Genomic DNA, 14019 nt, shown 5'->3' with positions numbered 1-14019 from the left:
TTTGTTTGTTTATGAGTGAGAGGTGGAGAGTGATTCATGCTCCAAGGCTTTGATATTTTTCTATTAAGTCTTGGAAATTTGTATTTAGTACAAAAATAAATAAATTTATGTACATTCCGAATATGTATGCTTGCAGATTGACACTGAGTACTCCAAAACTTCATTTAAAATTAACTTATTCATGTTTTAGGAAATGCATCATGACTTCACCGATTATTACTTGAAAATTTACTAAAATCTTGAGTTAACGACTTTTTAATTAACAATTTACCTCAAGATACCAGCAATCTGTCAATATACTATACTAGATATTAACTCCCATTTCCCAACTTATCTATAAAATATAAAAACTCTCATGTGCTCCAATTAGAGATGATATCAGATTTCTATTATCACGACCCAAAAATTGTACGCTGTGATCGTCGCACAAGCTATACTCCTAACCTGACAAATCAATCAACATTAACAATTAGACAATTAAATAGTTCTAAATAAAATTATGTTTCAAACTGTTAACTCAGTATCCTCTGTATCTTCAACGTTTCCAACTTCATAAAATTATGTTTCAAACTGTTAACTCAGTATCCTCTGTATCTTCAACGTTTCCAACTTCATAAAATTATGTTTCAAACTGTTAACTCAGTATCCTCTGTATCTTCAACGTTTCCAACTTCATAAAATTATGTTTCAAACTGTTAACTCAGTATCCTCTGTATCTTCAACGTTTCCAACTTCATAAAATTATGTTTCAAACTGTTAACTCAGTATCCTCTGTATCTTCAACGTTTCCAACTTCATAAAATTATGTTTCAAACTGTTAACTCAGTCACAATATGAAGGGGTAAGTCAAAAAGACTTAGTGAGGAGACAACAACCACCACCAAGTAGAAGGGAAACACAAAAAGGCACGAATAATTATTTTACAATCTTGTGGGAATTATGTTAAACAATGCTATTTAAAATATAGATAATTCTCAAGTAAAATATACACATAATAAAATTATTAAACTTATAATTTAGCCGTTTAGGAAGAAATATCTAAAATGGAGTTCATACAGAAGTGAAATCAAAATGAGCAACGTCAAAAATATCATAAAAAATTAAACAAGTAAAAACCTAATTTTTTTGGAACCAACAGGCAACTACATCTCATTATTAGCCCTCTCCTCCTAAGGATGATCTTTATCTTAGGGGCGGCTCCATCTAACTGATAACGTTCTCCTCTCAATCTCGAAATGCATCATAGCACATCAATTAGGGAGTTTACATCTCGTTGATAGCCCTCACCTCATAAGGATGAAATCTTTCGTATGAGAGACTTCATCTAACGGTTAACTCTTCCTAATCAAAATAATATATACCAACAGAGGAGAGGTTTAAAAGTAGAGGTATATACGTATCATTACATTGTAGTATTGCATAAAGTCTTGAAAGGAAATGAATTGAACAAATTGAAAAGAAAGTTTGGGAGATAGGGTACCAACCGAGGAGAGGTTGAATAGGATGCGGTCCAATATTTATATTATATACATTGAAAAATGTTTTAAGGCACATTTTTAAGAGGTATCAATCAACCACGTTATTCTTGTCACATATACATTAAAAATCAATTTTTTTTTTCCATTTTGGTATTCATTCACAACAACACAAGACCTAATCCACAAGAATAATGGTTTTTGTTGTTATAGAATATGCACTTCTAATACTTTTTTTAATCTTCATGATATGTAGATAGAGCAAAAAGGTGAATAAAAAAGAAAAGAAGGAGTCGTAGACGAAAATGAGAGAGCACATGTATAGTTAAAAGAGCCTTTTAATCTTAACCATTTGCTAAGATTTAATGTTCAATATATAATGCTTTCATCTCTCACACTAAAAGTTCCTCACACTTTAACATGAATAAATAAAACAAATTTGCAATTCTTGTGTTATTATGTAATGCATCAATTACTTCACAACTTTGATTGTAGTGTTGATGAGGACATAGGAAAAATAATCAAGGAAGGAAGTATAAAAAATATTCAAGGTCTGATAAGAGCAATGTCAAAGAAGACAAACGAGACTCTAAATAACTTGATATTCACTTTATTTAAAACAAATTGAACTCATGAATGTTCTCCGTTTTCTGGTAAAAACCAAGAATGTTCTCCGTTTTCTAGTAAAAACCAAGAACGTTCTCAGTTTTCTGGTAAAAACCAAGAACGTTCTTCGTTTTCTGTTTTCTTAACCAAGATCATTCTTGAGTTAAATCTTAAGATTTTTTAAGGAATTTATAAATAGGAACATTTACAATTCAAACTCCCTTTCCTTGTAAATTGACATTACTACTTCAATCACAACCCCAAACTTAATGTATTGTTTGTCCCAAGCAACAATTAACTTTAGATTTGGTACAGTTAAAATCAAACTTAAACTCAATTTCTCAAATCAAATCAAACTCAATTCTCAAAGTTTTAGCTACTACAAACATTCATCATGCTCCATGGTTGCTTATAAAAAAAACAACACAATTTGTATAATTTAGCATTCATTCATCAATTTCAACTCTCTCTTCACACAATCTCACCAAAATTTATCGTAAGTGTTTAGCAAGGGTTATGAATTTATCACTCAAATCCTAGAACATGCATCACGCTACCATATGCATGAAAAAAATTCTAGTTAGTAAAAACATACACTTTTGGAGGACTTTCGGGGTGTAATGGGGCTTAGGTAAGGGTAAGATATTTTGGGATAGTAGGCTTTACTACTTGAAGTTAGGTATACATTTTCAAATAAATCTACCACTTTTTATTTTTCTTCACCTTTTCATTGTGGAGATTCTCAAACATTCACATAAGAACCGAGAAGATATTATTTATCAAAGTACACAAACTGATTTTTTTTTCCTTCTTTTTTTTTTTGTTTTGATTTTTTTTTTCCTTTTTGTGATCACCACCCCAAATTTAAAAGGTTGCTATCCCATGAGCAACCCCAAACTTATAACTTTACCAAGACGATAATTTTTTTTTTCTACATAACTCTAAGTAAGGTGATTTAATTAAAGTCAGGTTTTTGGCTTGTAATGTGACTAGTAACCGAAATAAAAGGGCAGGGTTCAAAGGGGCTAAAAAAGAATAAAATTTGCATAGAGTAGTTAGAAAGGCTCAAACGACCAAACAAAATTGCCTCAGTGTATGCATAAATTACAAGTGATGCAAGTCAGAATCAGTGCAAGTTCTGAAGGGATAACACATGTCTAGATAATCACACAACAAATAATTAAAGTGTTTAGGCACAAAAGCTCACAACTAGGATAATAATAAAGAGTATGAACTATCTAAATGATGTCAAACATGCCACTACAAAATTTATTTAGTTTTTTTAAAAAAAAATGGCAAGTGAGACTTCGATAACCAAGGAGTAATCAACAATGCATGCATTAGTGAAACTTATCGAATTGAGCAATGATATAAGCAAAGAAATAGAGTTTCAATTTTAATATCTAAAATAAATAGTTTAACACTAGCTTCATGTTGTTAAAAAATCTTCATCATAGTGCACATTGCACATAATTAAAAAGAAACAAATTCAAATAAAAAAATAAGTTTGCAAAAATAAAAGTTACCTCTACCTATGGGTTGCCTCCCACGAAGCGCTTCTTTAAAGTCATTAGCTTGACGCCTCAACCATTGTGAAGGTGTATTATATGACACAAAGAACACATCATCTTTCTCACCAAGGGGTACATATTTCAAGTGAGGTGGCAATTGCTTGTGTTCAACCAGTGGTGTCTCTTTCTTTTTCTCTACATATTCGTCTTCATTCCCTTTCAACTCCTCCCACGTATTATGGAAGCGGGGGGAGTGGGATGGTGATGCTTCTAACATGAATAAAACATCATTTACTCTTGGATCTTCACTATCTTTAACAACATTTTGGAGTAGGCATAACACTCTTTGTAACAACAGTATGGGTTCTTGATGTTCAACTTCTTCATCGACTATCAAATTGAAAATCTCAATTCGGGTGCACCCTTCTCTTTCGTTTGAATGCTTTATGGCTTTTAGAATATTGAATGTAACAGTTTCCTTATTTACCTTAAAGGTTAAGGTGTCATCCGCCACATCAATCATAGCTCTCTATGTTGCTAAGAATGATCTCCCCAAGATCAAGGGGATATCATTGCCTTCCTCTATATCTACTACCACAAAATCCACTGGAAAAATGAACTTATCTACTTTGACCAACACATTTTCTACCACCCCAAATGGGTGTTTCATTGAACGATCCGCAAAATGTAACATCAGTTGTGTGTCTTTGACTCTTCCAATGCCTAACATTTTGAATAGGGAATGGGCATAAGACTCACACTAGCCCCAAGATCACACAGGGCTTTCCCAAAAGTTCTATCCTCAATAGTGCAAGGAATAAAGAAGCTTACAGGATCTTTGAGCTTAGATGGCAGCTTCCTCTGTAGAACAGCACTGCACTCTTTAGTAAGCATCACTGTTTCAATACCAATTTTTCATTTCTTTAATAGAATCTCCTTCATGAACTTGGCGTATGTCGGCATCTGCTCTAGTGCTTCTGCAAAAGGAATGTTAATTTGCAATTTTTTAAAAACATCAAGAAATTTACTGAATTATTTTTTAGTTTCTTCCTTTTTTAATCTTTGAGGAAACGGAAGTCGAATTTCTGGTTTTCGCAGTGTCTCCTTTTTATGTACCATAGTTTCTTTCTCCTTTTCAAGATTAATGTGCTCCTCGACTGATATCAGGGTGACCATTTCCTCCTAATGGTTTGAAGTTGAAGTACTTCCACCCTGTTTTGCTTTATCTGGTACTTTTTCACATACCTTGCTACTCCTCGTTATCACTGCATTGACATTATTTCGTGGATTCAGAACTGTGTCACTAGGAAAATTTCCAGACGCTCTTTGTGCCATTTGTTGAGCAAGTTGACCTAGTTGGGTCTCCAGATTCTTTATTGATGCAAAGTGATTTTTCTGGATGGCTCTTGACTCTTCAATGAAAGAACTTGTGCTTGTTACTAACTTCTCAATAGCATTCTCCCAAGAAGCTTTTCGAGGTGGAGCTTGATTTGGTTGAGCTCCTTGTTGACCCTGAGATCCACCCTGTTGATCTCTCCAAGAAAAATTTAGATGATTTCTCCAATCAGGTTGTACGTACTAGAGTAGGGATTGTTCTGCTTCCCGTTATTACCCACAAAATTCACCTATTCTAGTTCTTTTGTATCATCTTCATCAGGTGCTTCACACGCTCCATTTTAATGTGCTCCCCCACAAAAATCACAACTAGTATGTTTCAATAATTTGACAGGGGTCACTTGGGGTTGTATATTTAGAGCTGTTATCCCCTTCTTTATCTCAGCGGCGATAACATCTTTTATATGTCTTGAGAGCAATCTGCCTTGAGCCAACCTAGCATCCATGACATTCAATTCTAGTATATCACTTGTTGACCCACCACCTTTTTCATAAAACGTCATTTGTTCATTTGACGTCATGATCTCAATAACTTTTTGTGCTTCTGATGCGGTTTTGTAATTCAAAAAACCACCTGTTGTAGCATCCAACATAATTCTAGTGCTAGGCCTCAAACCAATACAAAATATTTTCATATGAGCAATTTCGTCATAAGCATGATTGGGGCATCCTACTAGTAAACTCTTGAACCTCATGTAAGTGTCACGAAGAGATTCTTCTTCTTTCTGTTTGTAACTAGAAATCTCTTGCCTCTTTCTAAGGAACACAACTGGGGGAAAGTATTGTTCTAAGAACTTATCTTCAAGGTCATCCCATGTGGTGATGCTACCGGTAGGAAAGGAATTAAGGCACTCCTTAGCATCACCTTTCAATGAAAGTGGAAATAGTCTCAACATCTTGCCTTCTTCAGAACAACCGTCCACTTTCACTGTTTCACATAATTCAAGTAAGTTCGTGAGGTTTCTATTGGCGTGTTCGTTATGTTTACCGAAAAAATGAATCTCCTTCAACTCTCAGTATAGAGCGGGGCTCACTTCAAACTTGTTGATTGTAACCGGTGAGTTATGGATAGCCAATCGAGCACAGTTTTTATTTTGATCCCCATACTCTCTGAGGGTGCACTCAGGTGGGGGTGGATCGGCCATTTCCGCAATTATGAAAAAATCCCCCGAATCATCTTCTTCTACTACTAATTGTCTTTCCCTGTGTCTCGTTTCTCGAACCTCTTTTCGATTTGCTTTCGCAGTTTTTTTGATTTTTGGATCAAAGAAAAGTTTAGCTGAGGACTAGCCTCACATACAAGGTTAGACAAATTGTGAGTAATGAACAATTTTAAAATTAAAAGAAAAATAAATAATTAAGTAAAAATAAAACAATTTTAAAACAATTTTTTTTTCAAAATTAAAAATAAAATAAAAGCACAAATTTTATTGTAGAGCAAAAAATTTAAAGTAAGTAAATAAATTATACTCAATAGTGATATGGTAATCTCTGAGTCATCCGCGTGACAAGCAGTGGCGCCAAAAACTTGATAGCGTTTCAGCAAATGTACTGAATCGTTGCAAGTAATAATTAAAACAGTAGTACCAAGTGACGAACTCAAGGATTGCGTTTTACTATTGAGTTGTATTTAATTACTAAAATTGAACAAAAATTTCCCAAATTGATTGAAATAATATTTAAAATTAACAACAGTAATAAAATTGATCCTTTTTAATAAGAAAAATATCAGGGATGAGTTTCACTTCGAATTCAATCTTGGTGTCAAATTTGATCCTAGTTAGTGAATTTCTTTATTGTTCAGTAATTAAAATCAAATTTTGAACTATTGTTGGATTCGCACTGAAGATCATCTGTGACATTTTTCTCAGTATCAATTTCAAAACTTACTTATGTTAATTTGGAAAATACTAAATCAATTTGGAATCTTTTTCTTCAATTAAGTACTTAAAACTTATTTCAATAGTATAATGTTATCCTTGTGTTTGACACTTGGTAAGTGAAGATGACGAGGATAGTGCATGAACTGACTTACTTGTTGGACAACAAACGATATGCCAAACCCAGTAATGGCCAAGTAATTAAGACTACCCACGAGTTGCCGATACAATAGAGGATCAATCAAAAGGTCGCCCTCATCACGGCGGTATTTAACATTAACTTCAAGAGGAGTATCCACCGAGTTAGCTGATTGGAGGTCAGCCATAGAAATCAAGTTTATGGCATACTTATGCTGATGGAGAAATATACCCTTGGAGGGGTAGTGAACCTTAAGGCAAATTACTGAGGTCTTTCATATGGAATGAGGCTCACAATTGTTGTTTAAATTCCTGGATGGATGCTAGATTAGAACTAGTAATAACCATATCATAAACATAAAGAAGAACAACAACAATGTCTGTAGAGGTGAGGTGAATGAATAAAGAGGAGTCATATTGGCTTTGAGTAAAAGAGAACTCGAGTAAAGTGGAACGAAACTTCTCATACCATGCTCTAGGAGCCTGTTTCAAACCATACAAGGGGCGTTTGAGGTTGCATTCACCCTTAGATAAAGAGAATAAGCCCTTAGGAGGAGTCATACAAATATCTTCAGTCAGATCACCATGAAGAAATTCATTCTTCACATCCATCTGATGAAGAGTCCACCCATTAGAAGCAGATATAAATAGCACAATTCGAACAGTTTTCATTTTGGCAACGCGTGCAAATGTCTCCTCATAATCAATGCCATATTCTTGCTTGAGGGAACCATAAGAATTCATTTTCATAGAATACACCCATTTGCAGTCTATGAGTTTAATATGATGAGGACAAGAGACAATATCCCATGTGAAATTGTCTTGGAGAGCCTTAAGTTCCTCATTCATTGCCTTTATTCATCGCACATCTTTAACATACTGTGAGTAGCAAGTAGGAATAGAGATGCTAGAGAGAGAGGGGGATAGAGAAGTATGTGAGGAATTATACCTATCTGGTGAATATCTATTAGGTGCTCGAGATGCTCTACTAGAACGTCGTGGTGCAACAGCTATAGGATCAAGTGGCAGATCAATGTCGAGAAGAGGGATGAGAACTTGTTGTTTGTGTTTTCTAACATATACATTGTCTGGTTTCAAACGTTCTATAGATTGATGCATAATAGAAAAGTTTGGAAGCATAGAAAAATCATTCATGGAAGGAGTAAGGCAAAAAAACATAAATTGATTATAAAAAAATGTCACATTCCTAGAAATGCAGAAACGATGGTTAGAAACATCATAACACACAAAACCTTAAGAGATTGACTATACCCCAGAAATGCGCATTGAATAAATTGTGCTCCAAGCTTATGCCTTTGAAATGGAGGTAGGTGAACAAAACATACACATCCAAAAGTATGTAAGGCACTATAATCAGGGTGAGTTTTAAAAATACGAAAGAAATGAGAGTCAAGATCAATAACCGTACCAGGAAGGCGATTTATCAAAAAAAACTGTTGTGGATAGATCATCTACCCAAAACCTAGGGGGTACAAAAGCTTGGAGAAGTAAGGTACGCGTCACATCAAGCAAATGACGATTTTTTCGTTCTGTCATCCCATTTTATTGGGGGGTATTAGGACAAGAACATTGAGACAAAATGTCTTTCTGTTAAAGGTACTCCAAAAACTCATGAGACATATATTCACCACCAGAGTCTGAAAGAAAAATTTAATAGTTGTTTGAAACTGATTTTCAACATAAGTCAAAAATTTCTTAAACATAGAAAACACTTCAGATTTAGATTGGAGAAAATATATCCTAGTAAAACGACTATAATCATTAATAAATGTGACAAAATATTTATAGTGAGCATGGGAAGCGATAAGAGACATACCCCACCCATTTGCAAATGTCTCCTTATAATCAATGCCATATTCTTGCTTGTTTCTTAAGGCAACAATCAAGCCTTGTAATGGTTGAGGGAACCATAAGAATTCATTTTCATAGAATACACCCATTTGCAGTCTATGGGTTTGATATGAGGAGGACAAGAGACAATATCCCATGTGAAATTGTCTTGGAGAGCCTTAAGTTCCTCATTCATTGCCTTTATTCATCGCACATCTTTAACATATTGTGAGTAGCAAGTAGGAATAGAGATGCTAGAGAGAGAGGCAGATAGAGAAGTATGTCAGGAATTATACATATCATGTGAATATCTATCAGGTGCTCGAGACGCTCTACTAGAACGTTGTGGTGCAGCAGCTATAGGATCAAGTGGCAGATCAATGTCGAGAAGAGGGGTGAGAACTTGTTGTTTGTGTTTTCTAACATATACATTGCCTGGTCTCAAACGTTCTATAGATTGATGCATTAAAGTTTGGAAGCATAGAAAAATCATTCATGGAGGGAGTAAGGCAAAAAAACATAAATTGATTATCAAAAAATGTCACATTCCTAGAAATGCAGAAACGATGGTTAGAAACATCATAACACACAAAACCCTGATGAGATTGACTATACCCCACAAATGCGCATTGAATAAATTGTGCTCCAAGCTTATGCCTTTCAAACGGAGGTAGGTGAACAAAACATACACATCCAAAAGTATGTAAGGCACTATAATCAGGGTGAGTTTTAAAAATACAAAAGAAATGAGAGTCAAGATCAATAACCGTAGCAGGAAGGCGATTTATCAAAAAAACTGTTGTGGATAGATCCTCTACCCAAAACCTAAGGGGTACAAAATCTTGGAGAAGTAAGGTGCGCGTCACATCAAGCAAATGATGATTTTTTTGTTCTGTCATCCCATTTTATTGGGGGGGTATTAGGACAAGAACATTGAGACAAAATTCCTTTATGTTAAAGGTACTCCAAAAACTCATGAGACATATATTCACCACCAGAGTCGGAAAGAAAAATTTAATAGTTGTTTGAAATTGATTTTCAACATAAGTCAAAAATTTCTTAAACATAGAAAACATTTCAGATTTAGATTGGAGAAGATATATCCTAGTAAAAAGACTATAATCATTAATAAATGTGACAAAATATTTATAGAGAGCATGGGAAGCGATAGGAGACATACCCCACACATCACTATAAATCATCTCAAAACAAGTGGAGACACGATGAGCACTAGAGGGAAAAGGAAGTGTTTTATTTTTAGATAATTTGCAAACAGAACATGAAACAAATACATCAGAAACACCATGTTTATTTTCCAATAAACCAGTTATAAATAAATGAAAGAAAACAACAGAGTTTGGATGACCCAATTTTCTATGACAATCCTCATAACAACTCAAAACATTGTTGTAAGTAAGAGATAAATGATTGGAAATAAACTGGAGTGGGAACAATCTTCCTACTTTAGGCCCCTTCGCGATCACCTTCCTTGACATCTACTTCTGCACAAGACAACCAGACCGATAGAAATTAACATTACAATTGTTATCCACCAATTGACCAACAGACAATAAATTGGAAGCAAGGTCGGGTGATCCAAGCACATTCTGAAAATAAGAGTTGATGTCACCAACATTCGTAATGGGGAGGGTATTACCATCAGCAATTTGAATTTTTTGATTGTCGTGATAAGAATGTAAATTGTGCAAATATGCAGACGAACTTTTCATGTGATTCGATACACCATAATCCAAAAACCATGGATGAGAAACATCAGAAGACTTACCTTGAATGCTCAAGGCTGAAAGTGCAGAAAGTACCATTTGTTGAACCATTTCGGGCTGAATGATATTGCCCTCAGATGTATCACTGGAAGAATGACCAACTACAAGTCTTTTTGTGGCACGGAATGCCTACACCAAACGTTGTGTGGGTCGTGGGGGACGTGTGGGACAGTCAGAGATGAGATGACCCGGTTGTTTGCAGTAATTACAAAGCTTCTTAGTGCAACTACGAGCAACATGTCCAAATTTATGGGTCGTGGGGGACGTGTGGGACAGTCAGAGATGAGATGACATGTCGCATATCACGACCCCCTCTACTCTTGGCAGCATATGCAACAATCACAGGTTCAAAACAACAACATCATGAGACATGGTTCCTTAAGTAAGGAGACGTTGCTCCTCCCTGAGAAGCTCACCAACATGTGTATCCAACGAAGGAATGATAGCGTTTCAACAAGTGTACTGAATCGTTGCAAGTAATAATAAAACGGTAATACCGAGTGTTGAACTCAAGGATTGCGTTTTACTATCGAATAATATTTAATTACTAAAACTGAACAAAAAGTTTCCAAATTGATTGAAATAATATTTAAAATTAAAAAACATTAATAAAATTGATTTTTTATAATAAGAAAAATGTTAGGGATGAGTTTCACTTTCCATCCAACCTTGGTGTCTAATTTGATCCTAGTTACTGAATTTTTTTATTGAATTATTATCGAATTCTTTTTATTATTCTTGCCCTAATGTCTTAGTGACATAACCTTTAATTCCAAAGTAACCCCTAATTCCTTAGTGGATTTAAGATTAGATAGAATTAAGCATTACCGTACAAGAATTATCTTGTTAAATTATTGTCTTTACAACTAATTTAATTGGTTTCATGACTTGTATCTATCCTTATGCTACAAATTCATGAATTTCTCGTCTCAAGCATTCGTATAATCCACTTCTATTTCAAAATACAAATCTTCGAAAATTTTAAGGTTGATCAAGCAATAAAAAGCATTAAGCACAGAGATGAGAAAAATAATTCAATACACTCATTCATATAACTAGAAATCAAATTAGAAAAATAAGGATTTCATCTTGTTACATTAATCCCTAACAAATAGGGTTTAGTTACTCATGACAGAGATACAAAAGATAGGGATTAAAGAAGAATTACAAGAATGATTCTTGATAAAACTGATCCAATGATGTTAGAAACGGTCGTCTTTGAGTTTCTCTGCTAGGGCACAAGTCTCCCAACTTCCCAATAGTCAAAAAGATACCTAGAAAAAGAAGAAGAAAAATGCATTTTAATCAATGCTGATGCATGTCACGCGCCCCAGGCGCATGCTTTGCGCTTCAAGCACGTCCCGGCAGTGGAAAAATGCTGGAAAGGCGCCACACGCGCAACTATTGCGCTTCAGGCGTACAACTTCTTCTATTTTCCGGTTGCTGCATTTTTCTCCTCTTTAAAGTCTGAATTGGGTTCCGATTTCTTTATGAAAGTTGTAGTTATAGATCTTAGCTTTCATTTGCTCTTGGTTTGACTCCAATTGGACATCTATAACTTTAGATATGGCTGAAATACTTCACATAGGTAATGTTGATTTCTCGCCAATATTTAGCACTACACTAAAACAAAGAAACAACGCAAAACTCCAAAAAATCTCTAATTAATCAAGGAAATAAGAATATAAAAATTTAATTAAATCAAAGAAATAAAATTAACAAAATATATCAAATAAATCCTTAAATTAACTAATGAATAAACGAAAAATAAGACTAAAAACAATGAAAAATATGCAAATAATGAAGAGTCATCAAGGAACGTGACACCTATTCAGTAAAGCACCTCTAACAGCCTCAAATTCTGGGCGAAGCTTCATGAGAAATTGATCCCTCCTACTGGTATTGTAGACAGCATGGACATCCGTGAGAGAAGTCTTGGGAACAACAACATGTATAATGACAGAGTGTTTTGTCCACAAATTTAAAAAACCAAAATAGTATTCCTGAACAGACAAATTACCCTGTTTGTAATTGGCTATCTCTAGCTCCAATTGAAAATGTTTGGCTATATTGTCCTAGATGTAAATACGCTTCAAATAATTCCACATTTCTTGGGCAGTTGAGAAAGAGCGCAAATTATTGATCATTTTGTAAGTCATGAGCTTCCCTGATCATGTTTTTGATTTAATTCTCAAACACACAGTACATGTGAAATATTTGATTGATCTAATGTTTTGAATTGAGAAATATTTCAGGCAAACAAGAAGACACCACACACTTGGAACAATAGCTTACAACTCAAGGAATCAACCAAAGTTGGAGGATGCACTTGAGAAAGACGCAAAAAATTGTATAGTGTTATTAAGTGTCTTAGTAATAAGTTTAGTAGACTAATCACTATGGTCTCACACTTAAGTCTTTGCCTATGAATGAAAATCAATCAACCAAAAAGTCAATTGATGAATCGATTGATAAATCGATTGTCTGACTCAAAACAAGTGTTTTCATTACATCAATCGATTGCGGAATCGATTGGATAAATGTTCTTAAGTGAAACCTGAGTTCTGGGATAAAATCAATCGATTAAACAATCGACTGAGCAATCCATTGAGCAATCGATTTAGCAAGTCACAGAAACAACCAGTTATGGGAACAATCGATTACCAAATCGATTAATACCAAGTTTAAAATCAGGTTTAAAGTTCTGTGATGCAACAAATCGATTGGGACATCAATTGATTTAGTTTTCTTAAAAATCCAAGTTTGACGCAATCGATTAGGCAATCCATTGTAGATTAATCATTCATCAGAACAACTTTGATCAAATCGATTGGCAAATAGATTTTGTCAAAATAGCTGAGGTTTTGTAACACGCACAATCGATTGGCAAATCGATTGATGGAAAAGTCTGAGTCACTATGATCAGCACAATCGATTGACGAATCAATTAAAGAAAATGTTCAAGTTACAGAAAGGGTTCAGCTAAGTGCCAAATCGATTATGAAGTCGACTGAGGAATCGATAGTTTTGATTTCATTGTTGAATCAAAACACCTATAATCGATTATTCAATCGATTTGGATAAAATCATAGTTCCAGTTCTGATTAATGTATTAAAAGAATCGATTGGCAAATTGATTCATGCTTATATGATTCAAGATTCAAGAAAAACAAGACCTGCGAAAATCGATTAGGCAATCGATTAATGCATTATGAAATCGATTAGGAAATCGATTGTCCTGATGTTTTCTTTGAATATATATAAGCTGATTCAAACGTTTTTGAAAAGAACTTTTGCACAAAACTTTTGCATACTTTTCATAATCTTTGACAATCACTTGATAAACACTTTTGACAGAAAAGTTTTTCACACACACACA

General features: G+C 34.4%; 1 non-coding gene across 1 annotated transcript; it reads left to right on the top strand.

Annotated features, from left to right (window-relative positions):
- The first annotated feature begins 5639 nt into the window (after positions 1 to 5639).
- LOC113784996 (small nucleolar RNA R71) lies at positions 5640 to 5745 on the top strand. Its single transcript, XR_003471169.1, has one exon. It is a non-coding gene; the product is annotated as a small nucleolar RNA R71 (small nucleolar RNA).
- The last annotated feature ends 8274 nt before the right edge of the window (positions 5746 to 14019 follow it).

Source organism: Cicer arietinum, chromosome 7, assembly GCF_000331145.2.
Source record: "Cicer arietinum cultivar CDC Frontier isolate Library 1 chromosome 7, Cicar.CDCFrontier_v2.0, whole genome shotgun sequence".
NCBI classification, from domain to species: domain Eukaryota; kingdom Viridiplantae; phylum Streptophyta; class Magnoliopsida; order Fabales; family Fabaceae; genus Cicer; species Cicer arietinum.
The sequence above is the reverse complement of the archived record's forward strand: the minus strand, read 5'-3'. Positions and strand labels throughout refer to the sequence as shown.